Source organism: Bicyclus anynana, chromosome 25 (assembly GCF_947172395.1).
Source record: "Bicyclus anynana chromosome 25, ilBicAnyn1.1, whole genome shotgun sequence".
Lineage (NCBI taxonomy): Eukaryota > Metazoa > Arthropoda > Insecta > Lepidoptera > Nymphalidae > Bicyclus > Bicyclus anynana.
Window position 1 is genome coordinate 2875185 of NC_069107.1, and position 16320 is coordinate 2891504.

The window sequence follows — 16320 nt, forward strand, 5'->3', positions numbered from 1 at the left end:
CAGTACATTTTGGTCATATATTTTTGTACGGAATTTAGACTATCGATAGATCCATGAAAAACAATAAGAAAATTTATACCAAATGAAAATACATATCAAGAATAAATTGCTACTTCAACGTAGAATACACTAGCGGATGCCCGCAACTTTGTCCACCCTTAGATCTCCTTGATCCGGCACTGTCGTAAAATCCGCTGTTAGCGGGCGTGTACTGACTATAAACTCCCTGCCAAATTTCATCTTTGTACGTCAAGAGGAAATCGATATTTCGCGATGAGTGACCTTTCGCCTTAATATAAATTTACCTAGATAAGTATAATATGTAAATGGTAAACGTGGAACCAAAATTGATTGACCTCCTTTGGTGTAATTTTTTATCGAATTAATAGAGTCGTTTTTAGTTTTGATATATGCATTATATGTTATACGCAAAATGTCTTAACGTATGTTGTAATTATTTAACTTTTAAAGGTGAAAAATAATATTTCGTACATTCTCAAAAGTTTTCTGAGAAAGTGAATGCGCAGCGTAAGTGAAAATCGTCGAACTTTCCACTCTCAACAACTTAAATCGCGTTAACTTTTAGCTGAGACGTAACGTCAGCAAAAACATGACAGCATTCCAAAAAAATTAAAAATGTTTGAAAACAATTACAAAATAAATAAATATAATATGTACCTATCTATTTATTAATTTTGTAATGCATTATATAGGTTTTTATAAAAACTAATCAGGTTAACTAAAAAGATAGAGGACATTATGATACAACATACCTACAGGCTACTAAAAAAATTAATTAACTTATTTTCTTTCTTCTTTCTTTCTTTCTATTTAAGTATCTCGATTTATAGAAACACGAGAGAAAATCCTACATGCAATAAAACTTTTGAGCAGAAGAAACAACGTATTTTTAACCGATTTCAAAAAAAGGAGAAGGTTCTCAATTCGTCGAAATCTTTTTGGAGTTTACTCCTTAAGAATCGATTTTTATATGTGATATGAAAAAAATATGGGCAGTAAGATTCGATGAACGAATGACAGCGTTACGTTTTAGTGCGCAAACCTATTCTGCGCACCTTTCACTTTTCACGCGTGGGTATTGAGACGTACATAGTGTATACTGCGGGGCAAGATACACCTAATTAGACAGTCGATCTGAAAGAGTAAACTCCATTCGTGCGTCGGAGCTGATACACACTTTTTTATGTATGTTCACCGATTACTCAAAGACGCCGATTTAAAAAATTCTTTTTTTTTTTTATTTAAAAGCGTATTTTAAATTAAAATGCAGTAGCAAATCCCATAGACACCTAACTTAAAAATTTTAAATTGTGCAAAACGTTTTCCATACAATGTACTATAGAGCTATCGTAAGCTATATCGTAAGTGTGTAACCTACTTAATTGAAATTTATATACAAAATTTCCCTTGACTACAATCATGCCTAATTCCTATAAAACCAAAAGACAAGAAATGTAATCCTATCCTAGTAACATTATAGACGCGAAAGTTTGTATGGATGTTTGGATGTTTGTTACTCTTTAACGCCGCTACTACTGAAACGATTTGGCTGAAATTTGGAATGGAAATAGATTTTACTCTGGATTAACACATAGGCTTACTTTTTATCCCGAAAAAATCCATAGTTTCCCGAGATTTGCGAAAACTAATGATGATATGAATGTTAGATACACTTTCACGCCTCGACTACTGAACCGAATTAGATGAAATTTAGTATTGACATATATTATAGCATGGATTAACACATAGGCTACTTTTTATCCCCGAAACAATCCATGGTTCCCGAGGGATTTGTGAAAAACTAAATTCCGCGCAGACGAAGTCACGTGCGTCCGCTAGTTCTACTATAATAATACTGTAATACTGTTCTATGTACTGTACTGTATAGGCGAAAAAACAATATAGGTACCTATTTTGAGAATAGTAAAATAAATTACCAGTTAAACTATAAGCAATGTCAGTGTTTAGTTTGAGTTTGTTATGCTAACGGTACCATCAAGATTCTCAGTGACCCACCTGTTAACGCGTGAAGTGTCATATAAGTTTGTAATATTTTCGATCTACCCTTTTATTTTATGGTGTTTTTATTGTATCTAATGTAGTACCTATGTACTTATCGATTTGAACCTGATTGTAATTTTCTTATGATGTGTAATAATTATTATGTATAAATTGAATAAAATTGAATTTAAACGCTATAATACCCTTGTATTTTGCTACAAATCCAATAACTAAAGGTACAATCTTATATAAAATTATTACCACGAGTATAGACACGAGTATTAGTAAATAATAAGAGATAAAGTTTCTGTTATTGTGGGGACTTAAACCTGGATCTACTGAACCGATTTTTAAAATTCTAGAAGGCCACGTTATTTGTCAATGATTTTTTGAAAAAATCTGAAAACGTTTTTTTGCTCTGGTGAACACTTTCGTTTTTGTGGATTACTACAATTCTGCCGTCGGTATATACACAAATATATTGGTGTGCGCGGTGGATTTACAAGAGAGAGGTCCTGGGTTCGATCCCCAGCTGGGCCGATTGAGGTTTTCTTAATTGGTCTAGATCTGGCTGGTGGGAGGCTTTGGCCGTGGTTAGTTACCACCCTACCGACAAAGACCGATTACCGCCAAGCGATTTAGCGTTCCGGTACGATGCCGTGTAGAATCCAAAAGGGGTCTGGATTTTCATCCTTCTCCTAACAAGTTAGCTTGCTTCCATCTTAGATTGCATCATCACTTACCATCGGGCGAGATTGTAATTTGAAAAAATTAAAAAAAAAAAAATTAAAGCCATAATTGTGCATGTGTGCGCTCAGTGTAGTGTAAGCCTTTTATTCGGATAACTTTTTGCGGTGATTTTGTAGGGACGTAACCGATCTATAGTATAAAATTATCATTGCACCGGACAGGATTCGAACCCCACGCCCTCCGGAATCGGAGGCAGAGGTCGTATCCACTGGGCTTTCACTCTAACCTCATGTTAATTACTATAGTTAAGTTAACCTCATGTTAGTTACTATAGTTAATAAATTGCCTGTAAGTACACCGGCAACCAACCTTCTTAGTGGTAGTACTTCCCCGACGAGCTTTATCTATAAGTCTACCACAAAATGATAACCATAACCCAGATCCATTAATCACCTCTCTTTATCTCTTTTAAAAACTTCCCAATGACATAAGTAAGTGTGAAAGAGACGGCTAGAGAGGGGGTCATTTTTGCCAATACTTAAACGAAGATAGATAGCGTCCACCCCTCGGGAGGGTGTTTTAAGAAAATTTTAACTTTTCTTTATTCAAAGCAATACCCGACAGTGGGGTGCGCCCGACCCCCCACGGGGCGGTACCATTTTTCTTATACTATTCTCTTTGAGACTGGCCAAAGGAAAATAACAGCTTTCCTACTCGAGTATTTATTAAATCCACCATTGGGGGGGATTGTTTTGGGAAAAAAGGTGTTTCGCATTTATAACAATTTTGTTGGATATCTTGTAAGCAATTTGTTTTTGGAATAAACTTTGGAGTTAAAAGCGTTTTTGTTTTATTTTGTGAAGAGGGTTGTTTTTAATTTGTTGCTTGGTTACAACTGACTTTAGTCACTTTATATCTTCTGTTCTTTATCTATAAACTTTTTTTTTACTACAAGACTTGAGTTTTATCCACAATAGTTAATTAGTAATTTTTTTTTAAAAAGTATATTAAAAAAAATAGATAGGTCATATTTTTAAGTATGACCAATGTTCCCATTCCCCTCCAACTAGTCGGGAAAGACTGTATTAGGAGTGGGTACGACAATAGAGAGGTGGGGCGGTGATCGAACCACCACCTCTCGGTGATGAGTCCGCTTTTACCGTTGAGCTATTGAGGCTCTGAACTTTTCAACTAACAACCCATATTCGGCTCACCGTTGAGCACGAGTCTCTCAAAACGCGAGGGGTTAGGCTAATAGCGTCCACCACGCTGGCCCAATGCGGATTGGCAGACTTCACACACGTGTACAGAATTAAGAAAATTCTCAAGTATGCAGGTTTCCTCACGATGTTTTTCGTTCCTCGTTTGTGACACGTGTTATTTAATTTTTCAAAATGCACATAGGTATCTGAAAAGTTGGAGGTGCATGCCCCTGTCTGCCCCCCAGACCGGATTCGAACCTAAGCGATCTGAATTGCGACACTTCGAGTCGTACTGACTCGAAAATGTATTCCTTTTTTGAATTTTGTATTTGAAGCGGCTACGACACTGTCGTGTTTAGTACGCCCTTTTTGCTTAATATTGATTAATCTGTGATCGTCATAGAATTAGTATCCTTATAATATTCATTTACTCTTTGATTAGTATCAATAACTTTTTAAAAATTGTGAAACAGCGCCATCTAGCGAAAAATAGTAAAACCAGATAGGAAATTCTACATTCGCTAAGTAGTTTTACGAGTAGGTATATGCCTAAGGTACAGATGTCGCTTTAATTATTTAACTAAATATATGTGAATGCCCATCTCCGGCCCCGACCTTTTTCGACATATCTACACATTTGAAGCTGTATTTATTGATTGATAAATAAATAATAAAACATTTTATATACGAGGCGTACCTAGCGTCGCCAACCGTATTATAATATTAAGTACTGCTATAATAGTAAGTACTTGCTATATATATATATATATATATATATATAGTAAGGTACTTATTATGTATCTTTGGGGTCTGCGTACTATATACTGTTGATGAAATTTAAAGTACCTACGCAAAATAACTACCTACTATATTTTCAACACTAAAATGTAAAAAAAAATATTTTAAAACTTCATGACCATTAGTTTTGGACATGCAATAGCGTTTAGTCCAGAGTTCCCCAAACTTGCCATGTTTTTCCGTGTTGGGTAGACCCCTTACTTACCTGATATAGATTTCTTGTAAATTTCTAACTGTAGTAAAGTTTAGTGTTAAAAACTTAAAGTAAAGGTTTTCTTTTCTCAGGTTTTTACAAGTTCAAAATGTATTGCGACCACAAAGCGAATACCAACATCCTAAAACTTGAAATTGTTCAAGAAACATGTGTTTTTATAAACATTTTATAAACATATATAATATTTTTTTTACTTCATAGGTACTTTTATAAATAATGTATATGTTTTGATAGATGGTATGATGTAAGTAAATAGGTAGGTACTATACAGTGTATGTGTTGAGATCGTGGACCCCCAATTTTTTTTTCGCTGACGTAGACCCCTTGCAGGTTGTCATAGACCCCTAGGGGTCGATATAGACCACTTTGGAAATCACTACTCTTCCGAACTTGTCATCTTACTGATTTCCAAACATTTAACGAACAAATTAGAAAAGATATTGCTTTGGTTTTCAAAAATTTTGAAACAAATGTGAAAAGGCATAAGACACTCTTATATTTTAGAAAAATGCAACAAGATACATTGATTTATTTAGAATAAATGTAATTTTTTTGCTTATTCCGTAAAATACTGTATTTTCTGAAAAAAAAAAAAAAAAAATGTTGGTAACCCTACGTTGCCAACATTATGATGTCGGTATTTATGATGTAACAATTCTTGTTCGAAGAAGCGTGGGGACTGTAGAAATTAGAGACAGAAATGGTTTAATGTATTTTTTTAATGAAATCCGATATTTATTTTACAATTTATTTATAATAAATTACAGTTTTAATCCAGACCGCGATCCCATACATACGTACCAATCTAACAGTCAAAAACTTTATATTTAATAAATAATTACATACAGACACACATACATATTTATACACGCATACAGACATGGTTACAGAATATAATAATTAGGTATATGGTTGTAAAAATCACTAACCATTTAAGTTTGGAATAAAAACTATTTTACAAATAATTTTATTTATTAGATTTTGCATTTTTACTACAGTGATTTTGAATACCGAATATTACGAGGCCGAATAATTTAATATTCGGCTAAATGGTATATCGGTTCTATCATGTTCTATCTAACATAGACTGATTTCAATATTCGGCTTTAGTCTACAAAACTGAATATATGTCGAATAATAATAATAAATCAATCAAAAACTTATATAATATTCAAATTAATGTAATATTTGGCACTGTTTTATTAGTTCTCACTTTTGTGTGATAGGTACTCGTAATATAAATAAAAGAATAAATATTCGGCTAGTAAAAATAAAAGCCGAATTAAAAAAATATAAATAAAATTTGTATAATACTTAACCAAAACTAATCTGACATTCATTAATTAAGTCTTTGAACATATATTATAAAACAAAATACATTTATGTTAAAATATAACACATTTTAGATCATTGAGATCTATTTATATTTAAACAATTTAGTTAACTTTCATCATATAATTTTATTTATAATAAAAAAAAGTTTAATTTTTAATTAATTAACTACTTTCGACTACATATCAGTACTTTTCTTAAGAAATAAGTACTTTAAATTTAACACTTAAATCTAAAAATTAAATAGAAAAATATTTATTAATAAAATAAGCGTAAAAAAACAAGCGTATGATGGAATTTATTAAAAAAAAACATTTTTTTTAAATCAATACTGAATTTGGCACATTTGGAATGTCTTAAAAGTAATATGACTAGAAAAAATATTAAGAAACAATATTTAGTATAAATGACACAAAATATTATCTGTATATTTTAATAAATAATTAATAAAATAGAAAATTTTTAAATAAATAGGTAGAGTAAAAAATAACACATTTTTTAAAACAGTGTCTTTTCTGTTTTAGCAGCTTATCAAAATAATGTAAGCCAATTCAAAAAAATCGGCCTTGCGCATTTAATAAATCTAATCATCATCATCATCATCATATCAGCCGATGGACGTCCACTGCAGGACATAGGCCTTTTGTAGGGACTTCCAAACATCACGATACTGAGCCGCCTGCATCCAGCGAATCCCTGCGACTCGCTTGATGTCGTCAGTCCACCTGGTGGGGGGTCGGCCAACACTGCGCTTACTAGTGCGGGGTCGCCATTCCAGCACTTTGGGACCCCAACGTCCATCGGCTCTTCGAACTATGTGCCCCGCCCATTGCCACTTCAGCTTCGCAACTCGTTGAGCTATGTCGGTGACTTTGGTTCTTCTGCGGATCTCTTCATTTCTGATTCGATCACGCAGAGATACTCCTAACATAGCTCGTTCCATCGCCCGCTGTGTGACTCTGAGCCTTCTTATGAGGCCCATAGTTAGCGACCAAGTCTCGGAACCATAGGTCATCACTGGCAACACGCACTGTTCGAAGACTTTCGTCTTCAGGCACTGAGGAATTTCGGACGAAAAGATGTCGCGAAGCTTCCCGAATGCAGCCCATCCGAGTTGGATTCGACGGTTCACCTCTTTCTCGAAATTGGACCTACCTAACTGGATCATATGTCCTAGGTATACGTATTCGTCTACAATTTCGAGTGCAGCGTTCTCAACTATAACTGGGTGGAGCGATACATGAGCATTACACATTACTTTCGTTTTAGCCATGTTCATTTTTAGGCCCACCTGTTGAGAAACTCTGCTGAGGTCATTGAGCATGGTACTAAGGTCATCCAGATTCTCTGCCATGATGACTACATCGTCCGCGAACCGCAGTTGAGTGATGTACTCGCCATTGATGTTGATGCCAAGTCCGCCCCAGTCCAGAAGCTTAAAGACGTCTTCCAATGCGGCGGTAAATAGCTTCGGAGAGATCACATCTCCCTGACGCACTCCTCGCTGCAACTGGATTGGCCTCGTAGTCTGATCCTGAATACGGACTGACATAGTGGCGTTTTCGTACAAACACTTCAACGCTTGGATATACCTGTAATCAATTCGGCATCTCTGCAATGACCTTAGCACAGCCCAGGTTTCCACCGAATCGAAGGCTTTCTCATAATCCACAAACGCTAAGCAAAGTGGCAGGTTATACTCGTGAGTCTTCTGTATAACCTGCCGCAGCGTATGGATGTGGTCTATGGTACTAAAGCCTTTTCGGAAACCGGCTTGTTCGGGAGGCTGGAAGTCGTCAAACCTATTAGCGAGACGATTCGTAATGACTCTCGAGAACAATTTGTAAACATGGCTCAGCAGCGAGATGGGTCTGTAATTCTTCAGCAAGGTGTTGTCACCTTTTTTGAAGAAAAGAACCACCACGCTCCTATGCCACGCCTCAGGCGTTGTGCCCTCGTGAATGACGGAATTGAACAATCGCTGAAGGACTTTAAGTATCGGTTTTCCACCCGCTTTCAGGAGTTCTGCTGTGATTCCGTCCTCACCTGGCGCCTTATTGTTCTTCAGGTGTTTGAGAGCCACACTAATCTCGTATAGGCTGACGTCCGGGATATCTTCGGTATAGTGTCGGGTCAACTTGGCTCTGGGGTCTTTAGCCAAATTGGCAACAGGCTGCTGAGTAGTCGTGTATAGCTGTCCATAGAACTTCTCGACCTCACTTAATAACTCGGGCTTGGAAGAAATCAGATTACCGTGTTCGGTCTTCAAACGCGTCAGCTGCCTCTGTCCAATAGACAGATCTCTGGCGAAAACTTTTGAGCCTCGATTGCTTTCAATCGCATTTTTAATACGCTCGGTATTGAAGTTTCGCAAGTCGCTGGTTTGCGACTTAGAGATCTGTCTACTGATTTGTCGGTATTTTGACGCATCTGCTGAAGACTGTAATCTCATTTCTTGCCTCTCTTCCATGAGTTTAAGTGTTTGGTCCGAGAACTTTTTGGTTCTTTTCGTACGCTGGGTCTTATAGAACTTAGACCCAACGGAATGGACAGTTTCCACGAACCTGTTGTTCAGATCGTCCACAGTTTCGCAATTTGCTAGGCAATCAAAGCGGTTCTGCAGTTCTAGTTGAAAGGACTCGGGGTTTTGAATATGGGCATGAGAAGGTCGGAGCGTAGACTTCACCAGTCGATACCGTTCCAGCTGAACGTTGATATTCAACGTGCCTCTAACCATTCGGTGATCGCTACCGGTTTTCACCCTATGGATCACAGAAACATCGTTGAATATTTGCCGTCTGGTAGACAAGATGAAGTCAATCTCATTTTTCGTGGAACCATCGGGGCTCATCCAGGTCCATTTCCTGTGTGGTGGCTTCTTGAAGAAGGAGTTCATCATAAAGAGGCCCTCCTTCTCCATGAAGTCAGCCAACATTTGGCCCCTGTCGTTCCGTTGCCCATATCCAAATCGTCCCACTTTCAACTCTGAACCGCTACGTTCGCCCAACTTTGCGTTAAAATCCCCCATCACAACATTGTAATAAGAGTTTGAGGCATGTATGGCTTTAGAAATATCCTCATACAATACTTCAACCTCCTCGTCGGGATGTGTCGAGGTCGGTGCGTAAACCTGTATAACCTTCAACGAATACCGTTTGGTAATTCGGAGGACCAGGAACGCTACCCTGCTCGACACACTCTCGACTTTTACAACATTGTTCACGAGGGACTTGTGAACGATAAATCCGACACCACCCTGGGACTGATGGTCGCCCTCCCGGTAGTAGAGCATGTTGCCGGATTCAAGGATTATCGAGCCCTCCCCCTCTCTTCGGACTTCAGACAATCCTATGACATCCCAGTGCAACTTGCTCATAACTTCTTCCAGCTCGATGACCTTTTCGTCGGACCTCAAAGTGCGTGCGTTGTATGTTGCCAGGTCTAGTCGTCGGGGTTGGCAGCGGAATCTCTTCCGGAGATTCTTAACACCCCTTGCCCCGCCGTTACCGTAACCGCTGCCAGAGCCAGGAATAGCGGGGCTGCCGGGGACTAGGGGCTGTGTTTCAGTTTGTTGGTCCATCTACAAAGGTTTGCCCGATACTGACCACGCTGGGCATGCGGGTTGGTCAGCGCAGGACCAGATTTCTCGCACCGGTGTCGCTGCTGCCCGACACCGGCCTGTGCCATTTGAAAAAATCTAGCCATTGTGAATGGATATATATAATAAATCTAATATTTGGCTTATATTTTAGCAAATTAGTATTTACATAGAAATATTTATGTAAAACACATTTCTTTATAATGTACGTAAAATTTACAATATTTATTTTTTTCTTGATAAATATTATTTTACTTTTGGATATAAATAACAAAATGCATTTTTGCCATATTGGTTTTAAAAACTCAATAACAGTTATTAGGTTTTTCAAAAGCTTAAAGCAACAACTTTTTATAATAATATTTCAAATGGTTTAACCAAAAATTATTAAAAAATATACCTTGTATGTAGTAAATACAAACTAACCTTATCTTAACCGATACTAAAAATCGGTTTATCGGATATCGGTCCATATCGACAACGAATAGAATGACAGCCTGCGATGGTCAGATATACCTCATTATAGAAATACTAAAAGTTTGCTACCCCTGCTCCTACCTTATGGTCCAGATTCCTTAGAGCATTTTTACAATTGATTACTATTAAGTTAATTTTTTTTGAAGCTTCATCTTGATGAGACGCTCAACTTTTTTACCTACGAAAACTCTTGATTCTGGCAACTAACAGGGTTACTAGCACAGAGTAACCGGAGTGAGGCCGTTGAAACACATTAAAAAAAAAAAACAAACGTCACGCGTCTCCTTGAAAACCGCATATACAAACTTTTTTCATAATTTGTATTTCAAAATTTAACACTAACAACAATAAATTAATATATTAATCAATAAATACTAATAAAAAATACTTATTTCTTTAGTTTTTGTGAACACTTTAAAAAATATTAAAAAACATAAGACGCCATTTTTTTTTAAATAATATTGAAAGTTACCGATGCGACGGTTCGTGTCGTACTGACTCGGAAATGTATTACATTTTAAATTTTGTATTTGGAGCGGCTACGACACCGTCGTGTCCCGTGCGCTTCATCTGTATATTATTGATTAGTCTGTGGTTACTAGGTAATAAAAACTACTGAGCGTAGTAACGAGATAACGTACCACGCAACTTGTGCCTATGGTAAGAGAATAGGCTAACAAATTTTCTGCCTTCATAAAATGAGGTATAGCTAACGCAGGCTTTTAATCCAGAAAAACATTTTAATTACATAAATAGGTCAATAAATCATCTATACTTAAATGATTTTTTCGTTACAATCAACAACTACGTAAACATACAAAATGGTCGAACATAATAATCGGTTGTGTGCGATTTTTGAATGCATTCGACAAAACTTGGGCTAAACCAATCAACAAACAACTTCAAAAATTCGACTGTTTCTCCACATACATTGTCTCAAAATGACTACAACAAAGAACTTCTAATAAGATTTTAAGGAGGTTATGCCATTTTAGTTTATAAGACTTTTAGGAGGTTTTCCATTAATATGGATGATGACAGTTTTTTAAATTGTATATAGATTAAGAGTATACTAATAGCAAAGCAATTTTGTAAAAGTAACAGGGTATCTGCGATCATTACTTTCGGAGCTACAGGGATTTAAAGGGTCAGATTTGCGGCGCTGCCGCGGATCCCTGAAAAACGCTCCATACAAAATGGCACGATTTAGTGACGTCATTGGCTCGCTGATCGTTAGGTTTGTATGGGCGTTCAAACAAAATTTTTAAATTGTATATAAATTAAGAGTATACTAATAGCAAAGCAATTTTGTAAAAGTAACAGGGTATCTGCGATCATTACTTTCGGAGCTACAGGGATTTAAAGGGTCAGATTTGCGGCGCAGCCGCGGATCCCTGAAAAACGCTCCATACAAAATGGCACGATTTAGTGACGTCATTGGCTCGCTGATCGTTAGATTTGTATAGGCGTTCAAACAAAATTACTAATATCTTTGTTATTTGTGCGTTTATAGTTCATTTATTGAAAAATGTCACATTTAATGTAAGGAAGCTGAAACTGTATGATATTTCATCTAATTACGATAAAAAAAAAATTAATAGATTTTTAAATTTAATAATCTTATTTATTTTGCAAATATCCAGACAATCTTTGCTTTTTATGTATCAATCAGTTAACATTGACCTTATTTACCCGAATGTATCATAAAAATCAATATATTCAAACCTTGTCATCATCCCCATTCAACCCCTTTGCCCCATAGTAGGAGTTTAGGGACTTTTAACCGACTTCCAAAAAAGGACGAAGTTCTATGACCGACTATATGTATGTTTTTTACTGTATCTATATTTAAGCGTTAATAATACTATCTTTGAAGCGATATATTCGAATTATGTTCCAAAAAATCGCATTTTGTAATAGCCTGAAATAAAGTTGAAATAAGGAAAACTTAGACTAATCCATACTTTGTGTTTTGGATTTATTTTTGTTTGTAACAAATGAGTTGCAAAAAATTATCACATTTCTAAATTAAACATGTTTTTATGTGTGATCTTCGAATTAATCTCTCTCTTTCTTTGTATATTGTATAGCAGACAGAGAGAGATGGAGACAAATTCGAATCTCAACAATCTCGACTTGTCATAAAATTACAGAATTAATACTAATTAAAATAATTGCATTTTTGGTTCTTGAAACTAATTTTGTGAGAATATATTTTTTTTTTCGTTTAAAAATTCTCCTCTTAAAATCTTATTAGAAGTTCTTTAAATTTTAAAGGAGCCGTAATTTTTCACAATTACGCAATTTCATACACACAAACTTCAATTTATTTACATAACTACACCTACCTATTTATTTATATTCGGTTCAGCATAATAACGCATCGAATCAAGCGAGTGAACGTATTCGGTCAACAATTTAATACAAGATTCATGTATTAAATTGTTGACCGGTATGAATTCCAGTCATAAAATCAGTGTTAAATTGTATATTATGATTTAAATTAAGTACATTTAGTTCATATAAAGTCCATTATTGAATTGTTGATCGAAGTATGTTATGTTATGTAGACGTTATCAAGTACATAGCCGTTTTTGATAACGTTATTACGTATGCATTATTGAAAACATAGACGTTATAACGTACGTTATTATTATCTTTATAACATAAACGTTATCAAAAACATAGACGTTATAACGTACGTTATTATTATCTTTATAACATAAACGTTATCAAGAGCATAGACGTTATAACGTACGTTATTATTATCTTTATAACATAAACGTTATCAAGAACATAGACGTTATAACGTACGTTATTATTATCTTTATAACATAAACGTTATCAAGAACATAGACGTTATAACGTACGTTATTATTATCTTTATAACATAAACGTTATCAAGAACATAGACGTTATAACGTACGTTATTATTATCTTTATAACATAAACGTTATCAAGAACATAGACGTTATAACGTACGTTATTGTTATCTTTATAACATAAACGTTATCAAGAACATAGACGTTATAACGTACGTTATTATTATCTTTATAACATAAACGTTATCAAGAACAGACGTTATAACGTACGTTATTATTATCTTTATAACATAAACGTTATCAAGAGCATAGACGTTATAACGTACGTTATTATTATCTTTATAACATAAACGTTATCAAGAGCATAGACGTTATAACGTACGTTATTATTATCTTTATAACATAAACGTTATCAAGAGCATAGACGTTATAACGTACGTTATTATTATCTTTATAACATAAACGTTATCAAGAGCATAGACGTTATAACGTACGTTATTATTATCTTTATAACATAAACGTTATCAAGAACATAGACGTTATAACGTACGTTATTATTATCTTTATAACATAAACGTTATCAAGAACAGACGTTATAACGTACGTTATTATTATCTTTATAACATAAACGTTATCAAGAACATAGACGTTATAACGTACGTTATTATTATCTTTATAACATAAACGTTATCAAGAACAGACGTTATAACGTACGTTATTATTATCTTTATAACATAAACGTTATCAAGAGCATAGACGTTATAACGTACGTTATTATTATCTTTATAACATAAACGTTATCAAGAGCATAGACGTTATAACGTACGTTATTATTATCTTTATAACATAAACGTTATCAAGAACAGACGTTATAACGTACGTTATTATTATCTTTATAACATAAACGTTATCAAGAACATAGACGTTATAACGTACGTTATTATTATCTTTATAATATAAACGTTATCAAGAACATAGATGTTATAACGTACGTTATTATTATCTTTATAACATAAACGTTATCAAGAACATAGATGTTATAACGTACGTTATTATTATCTTTATAACATAAACGTTATCAAGAACATAGATGTTATAACGTACGTTATTATTATCTTTATAACATAAACGTTATCAAGAACATAGATGTTATAACGTACGTTATTATTATCTTTATAACATAAACGTTATCAAGAACATAGATGTTATAACGTACACGTTATTGTTATCTTTAAAACATAAACGTTATCAAGAACATAGACGTTATAACGTACGTTATTATTATCTTTATAACATAAACGTTATCAAGAACATAGACGTTATAACGTACGTTATTATCTTTATAACATAAACGTTATCAAGAACATAGACGTTATTGATAACGTTCTAAGGTAGACATTCTTAATGTTATACGTTCTTAATAACGTTATAACAAGCGTGTAACGTTAACAATTAAATTGTTATTTTTCTCCAACAAAACTATTTCGAGGGAACCTATTTTAGTCTTATTAAGTTATCTATTAATTTCACTTTTGAGTTGGCTATTATTATTAGTTTGCGTGGAAGTGTATTTTTTTTTGATTTGAGATTCGTGCTTTATTAGTATTTAAGAAGCGCACTTTTAGAACCTATTTAGGATTTTAAATTATCAGCAAATTATATTTACCCAAATAAAATTAAAAAGTGGAATTAACGACTTCGTTAAGTTTAAATTTTAAAGGAAATTAATCATGTACTTTTTTTTTCAAGAAAAAACCTTGGATTTGGACTACTAATGCAGACTACATTAAAAAACCTCTTCAGTAAAGAGCCATGCGCTTACGACTAAAGCAGGAACACATTGAATATCGTATACCACGCGACATCACGATTGCCGAATCAAATTAAAGGTATTTTTAGGGTTCAGTACCTCAAACACACAAACCCTTATTGGATAACATTGTTGTTTGTCTTTTTTTCACGTTACCCTAGGGATTTTTTCAAAACTATTCAAATGAGTTTAAGATAATTAGGTGGTGTATCTACCATTTGCGCTGTATCCATTAATTAAGGGACAGCCTGTATATCCTACTTTTGTGATTGTTTTCATGTATACATAAATGACCGTTTAGCTAGTCGCGGAGGAGGGACTTTTGACTAACAAAAATTAGCCCTTAAAACCTTTATAATTTTAAAATAAAATATCTTTTAAGGTCCTATCCAACACACCATAGTTTGGGGTATTGTTGGATAAACACCACCTAAATATCTAAAACTCATTTGAATAGTTTTGAAAAATCCCTAGGAAAACGTTTTGTTTTTACTCCGTTATCTCATAAGATAACGGAGTATAAACAGAACATCCCTACTTTACATGTAGGGGAAGTAACTACCCTAAAAAATTTTTTTTCAACATTCTATTTTACGACTTTCTTGACATTTTTAATGTACATAGTTATGAAAAACTTAACTTTTTAGACGTTATATTATTTGAACTAAACCGCGGACAGACAGACGGACATGGCGAAACTATGAAGGACTACAGAACCCTAAAAATCTCCCTAACTCTTAGCGTCGCGTGGTATACGGTAGAGTGTATGAGTGCAATGAGTGAGATCTTAGCTAAAGTTTGTTACAGTATCTACAAGCGAAGCCTACTGTCTCTCTCAACCATATAAGTAATTCCGGTCTGAATATCTAAGTATGAATATGAATATGGAACATTTTTATTGTACAAGAGAATACATGCACCATAAATCATTATACAGGATGTACCGTAATCAATGGATAAATCAGTAGTAGATATGTACAACACCTAATTATCTAAAACTTATCTGAATAGTTTTGAAAAAATTCCGAGGGTAACCAAAGAAAAAAGAAAGTGGGTAAAAAGCTTTAAGTGTAATTATTTTTCTTTCAAATTAGTTTTATATAATTAGGTGGTTTATCTACCATTTGCGTTTTATCCATTAATTACGGGACATCCTGATTAAGAATACTAGCCGACGCCCGTTTTCACCCGCGAAATTTTAAAAATGGTTCAGTACATCCAGAGATTACCTCTACAACACCAAAAGCTTTACCTCTTTCTAATATTAGTATTATTTTTTTTTAAATAATATTTGCCATATCTTTTAAATATGACCAATATTATTTCCTCCTCTCCAACTAGTCGGGGGAGACTGT